Source organism: Coffea arabica, chromosome 2e (assembly GCF_036785885.1).
Source record: "Coffea arabica cultivar ET-39 chromosome 2e, Coffea Arabica ET-39 HiFi, whole genome shotgun sequence".
Taxonomy (NCBI): Eukaryota; Viridiplantae; Streptophyta; class Magnoliopsida; order Gentianales; family Rubiaceae; genus Coffea; species Coffea arabica.
In genome coordinates, this window is record NC_092313.1 from 25,202,728 (window position 1) to 25,221,470 (window position 18,743).

General features: G+C 35.0%; 1 non-coding gene across 1 annotated transcript; it reads left to right on the top strand.

Annotated features, from left to right (window-relative positions):
• The first annotated feature begins 18,393 nt into the window (after window positions 1–18,393).
• LOC140037409 (small nucleolar RNA R71) lies at window positions 18,394–18,500 on the top strand. The gene has a single exon (XR_011841314.1). It is a non-coding gene; the product is annotated as a small nucleolar RNA R71 (small nucleolar RNA).
• Window positions 18,501–18,743: the final 243 nt, after the last annotated feature.

An 18,743-nucleotide genomic window follows, 5' to 3' on the forward strand; every position in this document is an offset into this window, starting at 1 on the left:
CCGACCGTTTTGATAGGATTGAGGAAAGGTTAGATGAATTAGCTTCTCACTTTGGTGATATACATGAGCAATTGAATGTATTGTGTGAAGTTATTTCTTCTAATAATTTGCAAAATGATCCTAGCATGAATGGTGGAAATGTTGTATGTGAAAATGGATTGCATTTGGATGAAAATGATGAATCTCAATTATATTTCAATGAGCAAATATCCATTTCATATGATAATACCTTTGAAACTAACTTTGAGCCTCAAGAGGTGAGTTTTAATGACTCATTTTTCACCCCTCTTGAGGAGTGCAGTGAAAGTATAGGTTCTAAAGGTATTCCTGCCCAAGATACTCTCATGACATTTCCTTTGGTAAGTTCTCAAGTGGTGTATATTCAAGGTAATATCTATGAAACACTTGGGATAGGTAAGTCACTTTCATTTCTCACATCATTAGATCATGTGGCTTTGGCTATAAAGTCACCATTTAATGATCCACCAAGGCCTAAAATGGTGGATTATTCGTTAACTAAACCTCCTTGAAAAATGAGGAGAAATAGTCAAGCTATTGACTTTAAAGAAGCGCTTATTGGGAGGCAACCCAATGCTTGTTTAAGTTGGTGTTACTTTGGAGTGATTTTATGTTTAAAGTATGAGTTTGAGTTATTTTGTTATTTTTTCATTTGTAGGTTTTGGAAAAAGATGCAAAAGTGACCAAATGAGGTGAAAAAGGCGAAGTTTGATCAAAGATCTCAATACCTCAAATTCAGTAATTGTGATTTTTGATGCATTAAAGAGGTTTAGAATGCATGTTTAGATCATTTTACATGTGCGTGAACGATTTATTTTGACATAGAAATGATCTAGGGTGTATTTTGAAGAATTGGGGTCAAACTGAAAATTGCAAAAATTCTGCAATAAGTGCAGATTCAATGGATCCAAGCCCTCGGATCAACTTCTGCAATCAGAAAATTTTTTGCAGCAGAATCCGGCCAAGAATCCGGCCGGAAATCCGGCCAGTTTATGGCCGGATATGCAAACAAAAAAAAAAAAAAAAAGGGCAATGTAGCAAATCCGGCCAAATTTAGGCCGGATTAAAGGCCGGATTGAGAGGCAAAATTGAAAAAAAAAATTTCGTGGCTACTGGCCAGTATCCGGCCTATAATCCGGCCGGAAACTGGCCAGATTCTGGCCGGTTTTGCGCAATAGAAGGGAATGCGCGCACGGATTCCCCAAGTTTCTTCTTCCTCCTTTCTTCAACACTTCACACACTTACACTTAAAACACACACTACTCCTAAAATCCAACTTTTCACCATCCAATCTCCAAACTAAATGCACCAAAACATTTCCCTTTTCCTTGTGAGTTGATTTCATAGCTTAAAATCCTTCAAAAACATGTTTTAATTAGGATTTGGGCTTGAGAAGAACAAGGGTTTCAAATTTTTGAACTCTTCATTTGGGGCCAAATTGGAGTGAAATTTTTTGGGGTTTCTTCACCATTTGCATCATTAATCATCTACCAACAAGTTTGAGGTAACAAATCTTCACCAAATGTTGTCATTTGAATTTTGCCAATTTTCACTTTTTCCTATTTTTGGGCAATTTCGAATTTTTTTCATTTTGTGAAGTTTGATGCTTTTTATGATGTTATTGAGCTTATTGATGATTATTGGTGATGTTTAACTCATGGGTTTGAGATTATTTGGTGAATTTAGCAATTTTAAGCTAATCTTGAGGATTAATTTGATTTGATCATTATTAGCTAAATTTTTGGGGCAATTGGATTGAAGAAAATTGTATGAGAGTAATGGATTGGTCTAGGATATTTACATGCTAAATTTAGGCTTAATTAGCTTATCCTTTGATTTTTGGCATGTTTATTCTAGAAAATTTGATTAAAGTTGAATTAATGACCTTTTTAAGTCTAAACTCATGGTTAAGATGCTTTTTAGCATTTCATTATGCTTATTTAGGTCATTAAGTTGGGAGTAAGTTGTGTGATTGTTTAATTGCTTTCTCTACTTATTTGGACATTTTATGCTTAAGTGTTTTATTTGAAAAAAAAAAATGAAAGAAGCATTTGTTGTTGATAATCAATTGTAAAGTCTTGCTTGTGAAGTTAATTGCTAATTATTATGTGAGTAAGTTGATAAGATTGGCTATTTAAAGATAAAGAGGTAAAAGTGAATGAGTTTTCATTATCTTTACTTAGCAATGTACCAATTCAATGAAGTTAACATTTAATAATTTTAATTAGGTACAATGGCTCGCACTAAGAAAGGTGCAGTGAAATCACCTCCTAATAGGAGAGGAGAAGCTTCGACGTCTAGACCACCGCGCTTGAAAAGAAAAGCGAGTAGACGCCTTGCGCTTCAAGACGAGCCATTATCCGAGGAGGAGAATCAACAACAAGAACAACAAGAGGAACAAGAGGTCCAAGGGGAACAAGAGGAGGAAGTCCCATATGATAAGTTGCACTTTACCTCCGCCGAAAATGAAGCTTGGTACAATGCTAGGAGGGGAGCTAAGGTATTGGTGGAGAAAGATGTCACTCCGGATGTTGAGGAGGTCTACCATCTCAAGGCTTCCTTTGCCAAATTGGGATGGGAAAACTTCTTTAACATCCCAAATTTCTATTATGAGGAGCTTGTCCGAGAATTCTATGCGAATGTGGAGGACAAGAAGGTTTTTCACCACGACACGGAAATGATTACCAGTACAGTGCGAGGGAGAAAAATTCGAGTCCATAGAGCTGATTTGGAAAGCTATCTTCATGTTTCGGATGTGGGGCGCAAGGTAGATTTGAAGAAAGCTTTCAAACCCAATGACTTGGACTCTTGGAACATGCTTGAGGCACTTGTACGCTTGGGGGTTGAGTACAGAGCCACTCGGACGACTGGGCGATATTCCGTATTGACTTCGTCATTCCCGGAGTCGCAACGTCTTCTCATTTACCTCTTTTCCTCCAACATCATCCCGAGGGCGAGTGGAACCAATGAGGCGCGCACAAGTGACATCTACTTCTTGGATAAAATGGAGCATGGTCTAGGTAACATCGAGGGCATTCCATTGGGAAGCATTATCACCAACCACATGTGGACTGTGGTTCGTAGTAACGACATCAAACATGCTTTCCCATATCCTCGGTTTTTGACCTTGAAGTTCCAAAGGGCTGGAGTGGATTTCTCTAACGCTATCCCTACAGGTTTCAAGAAGAAGGACATCTTTAAACTAGATTTTTGCAGGTTCATTCTGAAGAGTAAAGATTTAGGTGGTCCTTCAACTCAAGGGGGCACTCATGGAGACATTAGGCAGGAGGAGGAAGCAGAAATTGCACGAATTGAAGAAGGTCAAGAGGTTGAGACAACCACCCCACCGGTCTCAACTGAGCCGTCTTCCTCACGTCCTCCAACCTCACCTCAAGACACTCGATCGTTTCTGAAAAAAAATAATGGACAAGCTGCTTTGCGTCGAGGCTGAGGTGAAGAAGAGCCGCCAAGAGAACAAACGGAACTCCGAGCGTCTTCGTCGCATCGAGACCAAGTTGGGTATTGAAGCTCCTCCGACTCCACCATCTTCACCTGACCAGGCAACTACTTGAGGGAGTCATCATCACCTCGTGACATTGCCACTAGTTTTTCATTTATTTTCTCTAGTACTTGTGATGTTTACTTTCTTGTGATTTTCTTTATTTCTTTTGTGTGAACTAATCCCAGTGATCTTCATCTCTGTTGTGGTGTTAGTGATTCAGACGACTGAAGGTTGGAAATTCATCACTTGGACATGGAGTCGGATTGCGCAAGTTCAATTGAGCAGTATTTTCTTTTACTCTTTATTTATTTTTCTTTTCTCACATTGAGAACAATGTGAAGTTTAAGTGTGGGGGAGGAAAATATTGAACTTGCATTTACTTGCTAGGTGATGATATTTTGTGGATTTAAATGCTTAGAAATGTTGGAATTGTGTTTGAATTATTTGCCATGTGGATAATTTGATTGAAATTGGGTTTGTTGGCAGGGAGTTTTCTTCCATTTATATGGGGAAACTCCGTCAAAATTTTTCTAACATCTTGTCCAATATTTCACTATGGCCCAAAAGTTCTTCAATTTTTTCATTTTTATTTCAAAAAGGGCCAAAGTATTCCAACCTTAAGTGTTTAATTCTTCCAATTGTTGAAATGTTATATGTATTTTTGGAAAGTTTAGTCTTCATTTAACTTGGAAATGATTATTATGCAATTAGGATTTTTACATTTTAGAAAGTATATTGGATAAAGTGAGGAAAATTATGCCTATAATTTTACATGTTTAATGAAATTTCTTCTCTTTACTTAATTTTATAAGTAAGTGATTGATATAGTTGATAAAAGGTTATACTCCTCCTTTGATTGTTCTTATATATTTTCTAAGAGGGAATATCTATTTATTGTCCTTTATTTCCAAAAAAAAAAAAAAAAAAAAAAAGAAGAAAAGAAAATAAATAAAAATTATTCTACTCCAATGATTCTCGTACCGAGTAACCGGGGGTTGGCATCTACAAATGTTGACATTCGCGTAAAAAGGTATTTGAATTAAGAGTATGCATAGCAACTTGAATAAGTGAAATGTTGAGTAACCGGGGATCTTCACCTAAAAGTGTCGATTTTCGCGTAAAAAGGCATTTTCACTATTTAAGTAAAATTAGTATGAATAAATCCCTCTTAATTGTAAAATTTTGAGAAAAAGATGATTATAGGAGGAGGAAGGCTATAAATCGACTATGTGGGTTGCTTATTTGTGAAATTAGGTTGGGGTAAGAGATTAAGTTTAACTTGTTGAATTAAGGTATAATTATCTTTCCTTTACTTGATATTATGAGTATTTAATGTAATTTGAACAATTGTATAATGATTATTTTCCAGGTCATGAGGAATTAAAATTGACAAAAGTGCATATATTGTTTCACCTCTTGAATCATTGCATTTGATTATGTGTGAATTGCTTGAGGACAAGCAATGATTTAAGTGTGGGGGAGTTTGATAAGTGACTAATTTACGTAATAATTGTATGACATTTTATATTATTTTTAGTCACTTTGGTTATATTATTGGAAGAATATGAATCATTTTGGCTATAATTGGTGAATAAATGTTTTTAAGTGATTAAATGAGGTTTTTATCACTTTTTTACTTGGATTTTGTGTATTTTGACAGTTTTGACACATTTTCGTATTTCGGCTATAACTTGAGTTACAATGATCGGATTGGGATGATTCTTGAACCCATTTGAAGATAAGAGATAGATCTACAACTTTGGTGAAGACATCTAAATCCAGTTTGAAGGTTTTCCAGGTCAAAATGCCGAATTACAATAGCAAATTTCTACTGGTCGAAGCTGGAACAGGGCAATGAGCAGGTAAGGGTATTTCGGTCATTTCTCAGCCTACACAGATCCAAATGAGGTGATTCTTGATGCATTGGAAAGCTGACTCAAAGGGCTACAAGTTTAATGTTTTGGTCATGAGCTAAATCAGCTTTTATCATCAATAAAAATGCAGTTGAAATTGAGTCAAAATCGGAGCAGAGCTGGAAATTGAACCAGAAGTGACCAAATGGTCACTGTATCAATCCGGCCGGAATTTGGCCGGATTTAAGGCCGGATTTATGGCCGGATTTCGGTCAGAAAAGGCTGCTCTGTACGCGTAAAACTCAATTTCACTCCCACCAACTCACATGTGATGCTATACATGTGAGAAACATTCCCAGCTGTAAAAGGGAGATGTAATCCTCATTTCTTGACCACCTTTCATCATTAAAGAGCCAAATTCATTGCAAGAAAGAAAGGAAGGAGATGGGGAATCCATAGCAGAAAATAGAGAGTGAGCTACGGGAGAAAGCTTGAAGCTACAGAAATGTAGCTCTTTCATCTCCCTAGTGTTAGTTTAGCTTAGTATAGAGTAGTGTAGCTTTTCCATTCTTGTTTATTATCTAGATTAGGATGAAGATGGAGGATGAAGAAGGCAAGGAAGAAAGCTCATGTGACAAGGGTTGTATTCCTTCCAAACTCTTTATCTTTTGTATTTGATTCCAAGTTTAGTTAATATACAAGTTCTGGATTTTGTGTTCATTATGTGTTTCTAAAGTTTATACCTTGGGTTTGGTTGAACTTTCTATGATTGTTAGTGTTAATTGTTTGGTTATTTGATTGCTACGATTTGAGCAAGTTATTTAGCACTTTGGCTCTTTAAATCATGATTAATCTGGTACCATTAATTGTGATTATCTAAGGTGTTGTTTCTGCAATGGAAATTGAGATTTAACACTAGTTCAAGAAGTGCTAAACATAGGGAGTACACTCACGAAAGTAGAGGTGCATCTATGTGGTTTTTAGTGATTCATTTCATGTAATTTCATTGAAGAAATGAACTTGTAGCTAATTTCATAACCATGAGAATAGGTATGGATTAGTTATAAGTATAATTGATTCACTACGAAAGTAGGATTCAAATGCATAAGGAAATTACACCATAACTAGCCTAGATGTAGTAATTAATGATCCAAATATAGCACTTGCATGAGTAGTTAGGGATACCACAACCTAAGGAGCTTTTATTTGTCATTTTGTATAATTTCAATAGGTTAAATTTGTTATAATTCATTGATAGTCTAAATAATAGAGAAGCTTTAGTAATACCGGTAATTGTTCACTCTTCCCTGTGGGATCGACCCGATATATACCCTAAACTACTAGTTGACCTGTATACTTGCAGTGAACGGGTGTAATTCGGTTTTTTAACTTGTACGTATGCAAAATACCCGTCACTAGTCCCAAAATTTCTTGGAAGGACAATAATAATTCAGTGTGTACTGGTTCCAAAATTATGTTGAAAGGACAAAAATGGTCGCATCAGGTGTACGACAACGTTAGTGTCAATTATAAGTGACATATAAATCCATTTAGTTAAATTTATTCATACTCGTTCATAAATAGATAGATATAAATATTTTAAATATGTAAAATATTTACATATGGGTATAAATAGATTATCCAATAATATCAATTTATTAAATGGGTATTATTGGGTAACTCATCAAATTCAATTAATCCATTTAGAATTGTATTCCCTCAAACCTCCTATCTTCCCTCGCTCAATTTTTTTTTCAGATTTTTCATTTTGTTATAATGTTAACTACTTTTGTTTCATTACTATTATTATTATTTGTTGATGTTATCTTATCATTTTATTTTCTCTTAGTTTGTTAACTTACTCATTTTCAACATTACTAATTTATGACAAGTTTTAGTGTTTTTTCATACCTTTTCAAAATAAAATTTTAAATTTACACACGAAAAAAATGGTTGAGGTTCAAAATTTTTGGATTAAGTTTTTACGTTAACTTTTATATTATTTAGTTCAAATTTTTATATTCTTATTATTCAATTATTAAATAGTATGTAATTTTGTGACATAGAGTATGAATAGACGTTTGTGGAAAAAAAAAGAGTATGAATGGAAAAAAAATTAGTAATTAGATTTATTGAACATTATAAATAAATATTTAAAACCAATGATGGGTGCAAATGGTGGTGAAAATTGATAACTTAGTTTACAAAAATAAATTTAAATGAATTTACAAAAAATTAAAATAAATGGATTATAAATGAGTAATTGGGTTATCCAATTCATTTTTTGACTTACTCATTTATATCCATCTAATTAAATGTGTATAAATAGATTGACTCGCTTATACCCATTATCCATTTTAATCAACATAAATCTACCTAAGTTATTCATTTTGACACCTCTAGTGTCAATCAACGACACTAATAAAAGAAGAAAAAGAAGGGAAAAAAGCCTTGATGACTCTCTAACTTTTTTTCAAGTTAAGTTTTGCCCTCTAATAATTAGCAATAAAGTTTTGATTTTCAACTAAAAAAAAAGCATATTCGTGATCCTCCTATCAAATTCAGCAATTAAGATAAAAGCATCATTCCATGAAAGCATCATCTGAGTAAAAAAGCACTTACCGAGGAAAAACTGAAAAAGACAGCTTCTTTTCTGACCTTCAGTTTCTAGATACATTAGAGCAACAAAAATCTCCATTACTGTCAAAGTCGGAACTCACAAGGAGAAGAATGAATAGTTCCCGTCTACCCATGCAGATGTGACAAAGAGATCAGGATGATAAAAGGTCAAGAATTGTCGCATCAGAGTGCAAGTGTCAATCAACGACACTAATAAAACAAGAAAAAGAATGCAATCTTCACGCAACCGTGATGGAAACGTACAAAGATATGTCGGGCTCAGTATATTTACTCCAAAATTGTGCATCCCCAAGGATGTACAAGTGGACTCTTTCTTATTCATCAAATTTGCATAAACCATTTTTTTAAGCCTAAGTTCACACTAGGTTGTTCTTCAATGATGAGATAACCTTGAGTGAAGAGAGAGGGTTCATTCGGACCTACTCATTGTCAATTTTGATTCACGTGTTCCAACCCGTTGGCAAAAAAATATCATGCAAAGTGAAAATTATTTTAACTATTTAATATAAATTGGGTAAAATACACGGAACCCCTCTATGGTTTCGCGAAAAGACACGAAACCCCCCTATCGTTTAGAAACATACACATAAACGCCCTAAACTCCATAACTAAAGTGAAAATAGACCTATAACCGGCTAAGTTACCGGCTGCAGGTCGAATACCCAAAATACCCCATTTCTCTCCTGCTGCCCCGCTCTCCCCTATGCGGGCCGCTCGCGACTCTATCCCCGTCGGCAGCTACAATCCCTCCGAGTTTGTCGCTCCCACGGTCTCAGAGTTCACTGACGATGCTCTCTCCCCTAATTGGACTGCTCGCCGGAGCAATTCTGGTAAATTTGCTTCCTCCCTGCCAGCTGGTGGATTTGATATGTCATCCCTTAAACAGAATAATTTCCCGGCTAGTAGTTTAACCACCGTCTCCATTGTCAACATGCCCCCTGGCGGTGAACAGGGTCCTTCCATCCTTCCCCCGGGTAAAGAGCAGAGCGGCGAGGATGCCTCCTGCGCCGGCGCCGGCGGCGACGTCGAAGAAGTCAGCAACGCGGGCATTTGGGTTTCCGGATTTGCGGCGGAGGGTGGCCTCCAGGTGTGCCAGAGACTTGGCAGCAAGAACGCCGTCGGTGGAGCCACTAGCATCAATGGAGAGGATTCGGACTTTGTCGCGGCCGCCTGGGAAGTGCTTGGTGCTGTGGGGAGAAGCAGCAGCAGCAGCGGCAGCAGTAGCAGGAGGAGTAGTATTAATTTTGGGGAGGTGGGAAACGAACTTGGGATCGTCGTACCCAAAAAGGAACTTGTTTTCGAGGATGGAGAAGAATTCACAAGTGAGTTTGTCCACGTCCATGTTGCACTCCAACTGATGAAGCATTGATGAAGCTGTGGTGGTGGTGGATATTGCAGCTGCCGCCATTATCTCCTTCTTCTTGTTTGTGGATATTCTTGTATTGGAAGGGAGGGGACTGACTTAGGAGTGATTAATGTAGTACTTGGTTCTACGTTTAAGGTAAGACTGAAATCGCCTCAACAAATATTAATGGTTCAACTGGCTTAGCTAGCTCCTAGCTATATCAATGGGGAAGGTCTGCATTTGGTATATCAAGTTCCAGTTTGATTTTTTTCTTCCGAGTCCTGTCAAAGGTTTCCGTGTACACTTAGAGTGCTTTTGATTCAAAGTTCAAGGCAAAGCTTTCAAGCTTACGTTTCGTTTCTGGATATACATTGGATTGTCAATTCCTACTAATTTAGCAGGCCACGGGTTAGACGAGAGTATTTGACCTGCTGCCGGTAACTCAGCCGGTTCAAAAGGTAATTTCCACTTTAGTTATGAAAGTTAGGGTGTTTATGTGGAGGTTTTTAAACGATAGGGGGTTTCGTGTCTTTTCGTGAAACCATAGGGGGGTTCCGTGTATTTTACCCATATAAATTATCACCATACCAAACTTGCAGCTCTTCCCGAATCGGCCGACCCAGTCCTGACCCCTCCTCCAAATGTCTTTTTTTTTTCTTTTGTTTTTTTTTTGTCATTAGCAGCAACTTCTAATCTACTTCTACATCAACCTATATTATGCGAGAGGAGAAGTCTACAGAAACGTATCAGAGGTGTAGGATGAACCGTCAGATTAGATAAGTTCACTACTGTGCTCTCTGATTTTTTTTGGAAAAACAAGGAAGCTCTTCCCAAATCGTGCTGACCCATACCTTCCCCCTCCTTCAAATGTCTTTTTTTTCCTTTTTTTTTTTTTGTCATTAGCAGCAACTTCTAATCTACTTCTACATCAACCTATATTATGCGAGAGGAGAAGTCTAAAGAAACGTATCAGAGGTGCAGGATGAACCGTCAGATTAGACAAGTTCATTACTGTACTCTCTGAATTTTTTTGAAAAAACAAGGAAGCTACACACTTCCTTGTAATGTATTAGGTGGGGTTTGAATCTTTAATTTAGTGCACAAGAGAGCTTAAAAAGGCTTTTCCTAGTTATTAGACCAAGATCCAATGATTCTCCAAATGACTTGATTGCTTTCAATGATAAAAGATAATAGGCTAATATGTCGATATGCAATTTATATGCATTGTTTTAGTTGTTTATGCTTAAACAAAATTAGTAATTAGTGAATATAAATTCACATACTATATATACACCTTTAGCATATGCTTGCAACTTAGTTACATATTTTGGAACGAACTGGTCCCAAAATTCCGTATAACAAGGAACGCATAGGACGGTCTGGTACCAAAATTCTATGGAAGCACTGGACCCTGCCGAAACCAGTCCCAAAATTTCCTCAACTTGTTCTCCATTGTTAGGCCTCTCATTTATGATATCCATGTCCTACGTGGAATTGATGTTATTAGCTAGGGGTGGCAATCGAGTCCGTTTCGGGTTGAGACTCGGGTATAACAGAAAACCCGTTGATCCGAACCTGACTTGCCAACCCGAAACGGGTCAGAATACCTGACACGAATCCGAAAATTTTGGGTTGGCGGGTCGACCCGAAATGACCCGAATTTAATTTTAATTTATTAATTTATCACTGTAATTTCTAATAAAACCAATTTCGTACAAGACTAATTACATAATCAAGTAATAAAAATTTAAATAAATAATCCCAAACCAAATCTAAAATAAATTAAAACTGTATAAAAGTAAAAAATAATATAATGCATTATTTATCCAAATATAATAATTTCAATCTCACACACGTTAAATAAATTCATTTAGGATTAAGTAATTAATGCATTTGGAAAAAAAGAATAACTTAGTTTAGTTAGATAAAATAATTTTTATGTTTATTAAATTATTTTTAATTCTTAAACAGGTTATCGGGTCATATCAGGTCATCCACAGATTGACCCGAATTCGACTCGTTTTCTTTTCAGGTCCATCGGGTTCGACCTAATTCTGACTCGAACCCGCGAAACCTCAACTCAAACCCATTAATTTCGTGCTAGTTTCGTGTCATATTTTCAGGTCGTGTCGGAAATTACCACCTCTCTTATTAGCCATCATCCATCAAGATGTTAAAGGATAGAGGAGGATCCCCAAAACTGGAGTCCTGTATGGACTAAATATTTTTTAGGGTGCCTTTCCAAAAAAAAAAATTTTATTTACTATTATATAGTCCTGTATGGACTATATAATTTTATTTTAGAGTGTTTTAAAATTTAGACTTTTTTGGGACATTTTAAAAATTATTTACTATTCCTCCCTCTCCTCCTTCTCTTTCCCTACGCTGCATCCTTCTCCCTCTTTATCCCCCAACCCCACTCCTACCCAGGTTGGTTAGGCACCATAAGCAAATCTAGTCACAAAAAGGAGGAGGAGCAGGGTTAAGGAGGGGGGAAGGGGAGAAGAGGACGGAGGATGGAGGAGAGAGGTTAAAGGAGAGGGAAAGGAGGAGGAGGAGGAGGGAGGGGATGGTAATGGTGGTGGAAGAAAAGGGTGGTGGTTTTTTTTTCTATTTTTTAATATTTTTATTAGAAGTATTTGAGATTTATTTGAAGTGTTTTTGGGATAGATTTTACTCTAGTGTTATACTTGAAAAACTAGGGGGCTGTTTGGTTAAAGGGTTTGGGAATCACAGAATGGAATAAACCCCTTATTTGTTGCTTGGGTTAAGCCTATTGGAATGCAATTTTTGGAATCATTTCTAAAAAATAGGACTTATCTCATTCCCGAACAAATTAGGAGATTTTGGACAAAACCCTCAACTTATTCCCTCGGACAACATTTATGACGGACCTACCCCTCACATACAAAACTCCTCTACCCTCTCTTTCTCGCCGTCACACGCCGTCTTTCTGTTCTTCTTCTTCATCAGTTTTTCTATCTCTTCTTCTTCATCATATAGTCTTCATCTATAATCCAAAATCTCTTGAAAAAAAAAAAGATCTAAAGTAGATCTAAATAGATTAATAGTGGGCAAATTATTCAACAAGATCTCCACGAGAAAGATCTCTAAGAAAAATTGAAGAAAACCCTCCACCCAAATTTCTCCTATAATTAATACTAAGGTAGAATTTGCGATTTGAAAAAATGGCGGAGATGTTAACTAGAAAACAACCAATTCAGTCTCCAGGACGGGATGACATGGTTGATCTCCCAAGGTGGGTCCAATCAGTTGTCAGGGAGGAATGGACAGCCGAAGTTTTTGATGTCGAGTTGATGAGGTTCCAAAATATTGAAGAAGAAATGGTGCAGATGCTGCAAATAGCCATGGCATGTGTTGCCAAGGTGCCAGACATGCGACCAAACATGGATGAAGTAGTTAGGATGATTGAAGAGGTCCGGCAATCTGACTCGAAGAATCGACCATCTTCAGAAGAGAACAAATCCAAGGACTCAACTATGCAGACCCCTTGACTCCTTGGAGGCTCTCCTTGTTTATGTTTTTTGCGGTTTTCCATTTGTATTTTGAAAGGGTACTCTATTCTTATAATGGAGGAAAGTCATAAACAGCTGGTATTTTATTGGAAAACGGGTTTATTTTTATTTTATCCGATAAATAAATTTGTTTATGAGAAAATGGGTACTCTATTCTTATAATGGAGAAAAGCCATAAAGAACTGATCTTTTATGGGAAAGTGATACTTTACAAAAAGTGACCGCGATTTGGTTTATGAAATTACCCCAAACCAAAATTTAGAATGAATTTGTTTGTTTTGAAACCTCAAGGGAGTGTCAGTGCAAGTGTCAAAAACCTCAAGGGAGGTTTCTACAATTATCTCTTTGTTTTATAAGAATTGTTATATCAGGTTAATTTGAAATTTAATTGCATTTAATTCTGAAACACTCATCAAACCAAACATCAGGAATTGGAATGATGCTAATTTTAATGTGTGAACCAAACTAGATATTGGAATGAAAAGTTTAATTACAAACCAGAGTCTATGATTCCATTTCTATTTCCGATTCCAATCTGTGAAACAAGCACTCCTAGTTTTTAGAAAATCTCCAAATCTAAACAAATCTAAGATTTCAATATGGTATAATTAGTTTTTAGAAAATCTTCAAATCTAAACAGACCTATGATTTCTATATGGAATAGAGTTTCTCAATGAACATCTTTTCATAGGTGTCATAGAGTTTATTGTATAATTAACCTTTTTTACCTAAAAATAATCGCATTTTATTGATTTTCAATAAAGAAATCTGTACAAGCAGCTCATAATACATTAGAACTGCTAGTTCTCACCATCTACACTTGTTTTTGCAGCTCTTTAGTAATTTGACATTGTGCAGGATTTAGCGGCTTCTTTTGTCCTCCGTTACTGCGTAAGAGTAGCATGCTGCTGCTAACTAGGGATTGCTCTTGCATTATCAATAATAGCTCGTAGTTTTACGTCAAAGAAGAAGTCATTGCCTAAAGTATCCAAATTGATATAGAACCGACAGCAGGAATAAGTTTCCGGACTGAGTACCATCATCTTCTCATATTTTGTTCTTGGAGGCCTAAACCTAATCAATTTTTTTGCATCGCCATAAATCAATTAATATTTCTTCCATATAAGATCAAGAAGCTATTAGGGTCTCAAGGTTTACGTATAGGTAGACAAATTTTGTCTGCTTTACATATAAGATCTTGGATCCTCGTATTTTTCAAATAATTTTTGGATGCAAACTCTTTTTTTTTTTAATCAATAATCATTATACTTTTGAAGGCATGATGACTGTTAACATGGTTGGGTTGAATGTAAAAAAAAATAAAATGGTTGGGTTGATTGTGTAACTAGGCAAGAATGTAACCCTTATGCATAAGATGTAAGTTGAAAATTAGCGTCTAGGTCTAAATACAGCTTTGGTCAATAATTATTTTTCCTAGAGAAGTGAATATTTTCTCCAGGTCATTAGAAACGAAAAAGGTAAATTACATATAACCTCCCTAAAGTTTTAAATTTTACCATATGATTCCCTAAATTTTTAATATATCCACATCATCCCCTACGATTTTATGCAACCTGAAAATAGATAGAAAGCACTACTGATCACTGCGATTGAATTAAATGCTCTCCAAAAGTACGTGTGATAAAATCATAATATCTACTTAATTTGTCTATAATCTGTATGAATATATACTTTATTCTTGTAGTTTTTGCATTTATTTGCAAAATTACCTAGAGTTTTGTTCAAGGTGATAAGATCGTGGTTCAATTTATTGTTTAAATAAAAACAATACTGATATTTCAATTAATGACATTATGGAGGTTATTTTCTATCAAGTTTCTTATTTACATGGAACTACAGGGAGATGAAGTCGATATTATGAAATGTTAGATAATCATATGGTAATGTGCGAAACTACAAGAGGGTTACGTGTAATTTATCATTAAAAATTTTTTAACTCACTTACAGAGAGAGAAGCTTTGCAACTCCAAGTTTGTATATCTACTTAAACTTTATATGGGGTCTCTTGCATCCTCATCTATTCAATCAATCATGGATACCATCTTTTACCCTATAGCTTTATGTCCACTTGGAACGAGTGAAGGGTCCTGCATGTCATGATATCAATGATTTAACTTTAAACAGTTTATCAAATAAATTTAGTTCAGATCATAAATGAGATTCTCCTTTTCGTTAGATTTTTTCCATCGATCTCTCCATTTGTTCAATATATATCTTAAGTGCTATAAATTTATAAAATCAACACAGGTAATAATATATTTCATCACTTGTGTCAATTATACATAAAACGATGTAGTTTTAACTTGAATTAGCAGTGAAGTGTGAGCGTGTGTAAAAATTTGTCAATTTATAAAAAATTTTTATTTTTATTAACTACATAAAGCTGGCACATTTAGACAAAAAAAAGTGTCACAACAATCAGCCCTTCCAAACTGTTGTGTTTCCATATTGTTTTGGGACCATTCCATGTTTATTATGTCGATACGAAATCAGTCAAATTTCAAGTAGTGCCCTTCCTTCTTGTGAAACATTTTTGTCATCAAAATAGACAAATTAGTTTTTTATTCTATTTATCTAATATGTAGAGATTTGATTAATGGTGAAAAGTTTGGTGCGGCGACAACTTATATTAAATAGTTAAAATAATTTTCACTTTGCTTGATATTTTTGTGCCAACACGTTGGAACCTGTAAATACAGAGTAATGCCCATGGAAGAGGAACCGTTCCTGCTAGTTCATAATCAAGATTTGATAAAAAAAAAATGTAAGGTTCAAATTTTATTTTGTACTTCAATTTTTTATCATTATATGTGAAACTCATAAAATTTTGTTATATAATTACATATTACTAAAAATAAATAATAACGTATGAAATTAAAGTTACACCATATATATTTTGCACAAAATTACCTCGAACGATTTTTTTTTTATAATCGTTCGGCCCTTGTCCAATGCCCATTCATTTGATAATCGCATTCTTCTTTCTTTTTTTAATATTGACATTGATTGACACTAACATATCAGACACCCCGAATGTGACCATTCTTGTCCTTTCGCAGAATCTTAGAACCGGTCCATACTAAATTATTGTCCTCCTGCCGAATTTTGGGAATTGGGACCAGTCTTTCTTGTGAGTTCCGCCTGTTGTTAAATTACTCAGGCAACTTGTTCTCCATTGTCACGTCTCTCATTTAATTTTTCTTTTATATCTTCTAGAGTAGTAGATATAATTTTTAATTATAATTATTTTAAATGTAATTGTCTTGATATCCAGCCATCATTCGTACGAGGATTTGCGGTTGTTAGCCATCATCCATCACGATGTTGAAGGATGGTGGAGGACATTGAGGAGTAGAGAAAATTGGGTTCCATGGATTAAATATTCCTCAGGGTGCCTTTCAAAAAAACAATATTGCAATATTGTATTTTAAAAGCTTTACTAATACAATATGTATTTTAGAGTGTTTTATAATTTAAACCTTTTTCAGTTACTTTTTAAGATTTAATTGAAATGTTTTTGTCAATGTTTTTAAATTCGAACCAATAAGTGAACCAGTCAAATGTCCAAGTCACGATTCAATTGATCTTTACAATTCAACATCGATTCAAGGACTTTAATATATCCAAAACAAAAAAGAAAAATTCAAAAGCTCACATAAAGTGGAGAGAAGAATATTTAGAATTTTCTGAGAGAGCCCTCGAACGGAGTTAAAGACTGCTGGTGTAGATAATATGAGAGATACTACCCCATGTTTAACTTTTTTGTTAGGGGCCATTTGTAACAAAAAAAAAAAAGGAGGTTTAGAATGTCCAGGCAGCTCCCAATTCATCTTCTTCATTTTTAGGTGCGGCCAAAACATCAAGAAGCTTGACCATAGGAAGTCGCCATCATCATCATTGATGAATACCAGATGCATACCACTGTATCTTGAACAAAGTTCACCACAAGGCATCGCCTTTGTCATTTAAACTATTTCTAGAAATGGAAATTAAAAACAATCAATTTAAAAAAAAAGGCGTTGAAGAATGTCTACAAAGAAGAGGCCAATCATCACTATTTAAAGACTTAACGCACATTATCATTTTTTAAATTAACTAAAATCAAACTATTTCTACAAAACCCAACAAATGTTGTTTCTGTTCATCCCACAAAAGAGGAAAAAAAGATCAAAATGAAGCATTAAGAAAAAAACCGTAAGAATATATATATATATATATATATTTTTATTTATTTATATTAGGACGGGTGCTTTTAGGAGAGGCGGTGTTCATGGGGCAAGGGGTAATTTTAACGGTGGGTGCTTGTAGGAGAGCCTTAGGACGGGCGAGTATACACCGCACCAATTCCGCGCCCTGTCCCTCGCCTTATATATATATATATATATATATATATATATATATATATATATATATATATATATATATATATATATGTATTATAATTATAGATATATCATATTTAATATTATTAATTATAATAATTATATTATTAGTTATAGATATCAAATTATGTACATTTAATATAATTAGTATTATCAGTCATACATTTTTTTTAGCCAAAAGTGTAAAAAATTAAAGAATGTTTTTGGATAGGATATTATTTGAAATATTTTCCTTTTGTCATTAATCAAACTCTCTTGTTTTTCCTTTTTTTCTTCTCTCTTAAGCCCGACATTAGAAGAGCCATCATATTGTTTACCACTTCGGAGAATAATTTGTCTTGCAATGCTCCTTTGGATTGACTTGGGTTTGTTTGGTAACTCCCCTTGGTTTCTAGGGTTCACGGTGTTGATAATTTGGCCGAGTTGGACTTCAACATTTTTATACATTGAGGTTAATTGGTCTATTCTTTTCTCTAGTCTTTCAAATCTCTCCAAGGTTGTTTTAGCTAATCTATCCATATTACTAATTGTAGTATTAGCTAATTTTGTAATGGCCATCTCCTATGAGGGTTTGGATTAAATAGGTGCTTGTTTTGATTGAAAATCCGGTGAATTGGTTGGTCATTGTTAATTTCCTTGGTCTCTCCACTCGAAATTTGGATGATTTCTCCATCCATAATTGTAAGTGTTGGAATAAGGATTGTTTTGATTCGATCAGTTGATACACTTCATATATTGTACCTGTGCAATAGTAACACAATTAGTACTTTCATGATTTTTTTCCAAAAAGAGTACAACATGCTACATTACCATTAGACATTGGATCAACCTCACCTTATCTATTTAGCACTTTCATCACATTGTCCATTTTTGTACTTAACATGTTTAAAACGTTCAATTCATTCATTCCTACATGTCTTTTAGTGTTACCTCTATCGTTAGTTCATTGGTAGTTATTGGCCGCCATTTCTTCAATTAATTGTTGAGACTCATTGGCCGACTTTCCCATAAGTGCTCCACCGTAGCAGCATCAATATGAGTTTTCATAGGGTATATTAAACCATTATAGAAAATTTGTACAATTAGCCACTCGAGAAGTCCATGATGTGAACATTTCCATTACAACTCTTTGTACCCCTCCCAAGGCTCATATGATGATTCACCATCCTACTGACCAAAACTTGATATTTCCATGCGTAGTTTAGCAGTTTTTCTAAGTGAAAAGTATTTATTCAAGAAAGCCTTCGATAAATCGGCTCAAGTAGTGAAAGTGTTTGGTGCATGTGAATTAAGCCACACCTTAGCCTTATTTCTTAAAGAGAAAAGAAACAATCGAAACTTTATAGCATCTTCACTAACTCCATTAAATTTGATTGTGTCACAAATCTCCATAAAATTAGTTAATTGACCATTTAGATCCTTCATTGTAGTGCCTCCAAATTGTTC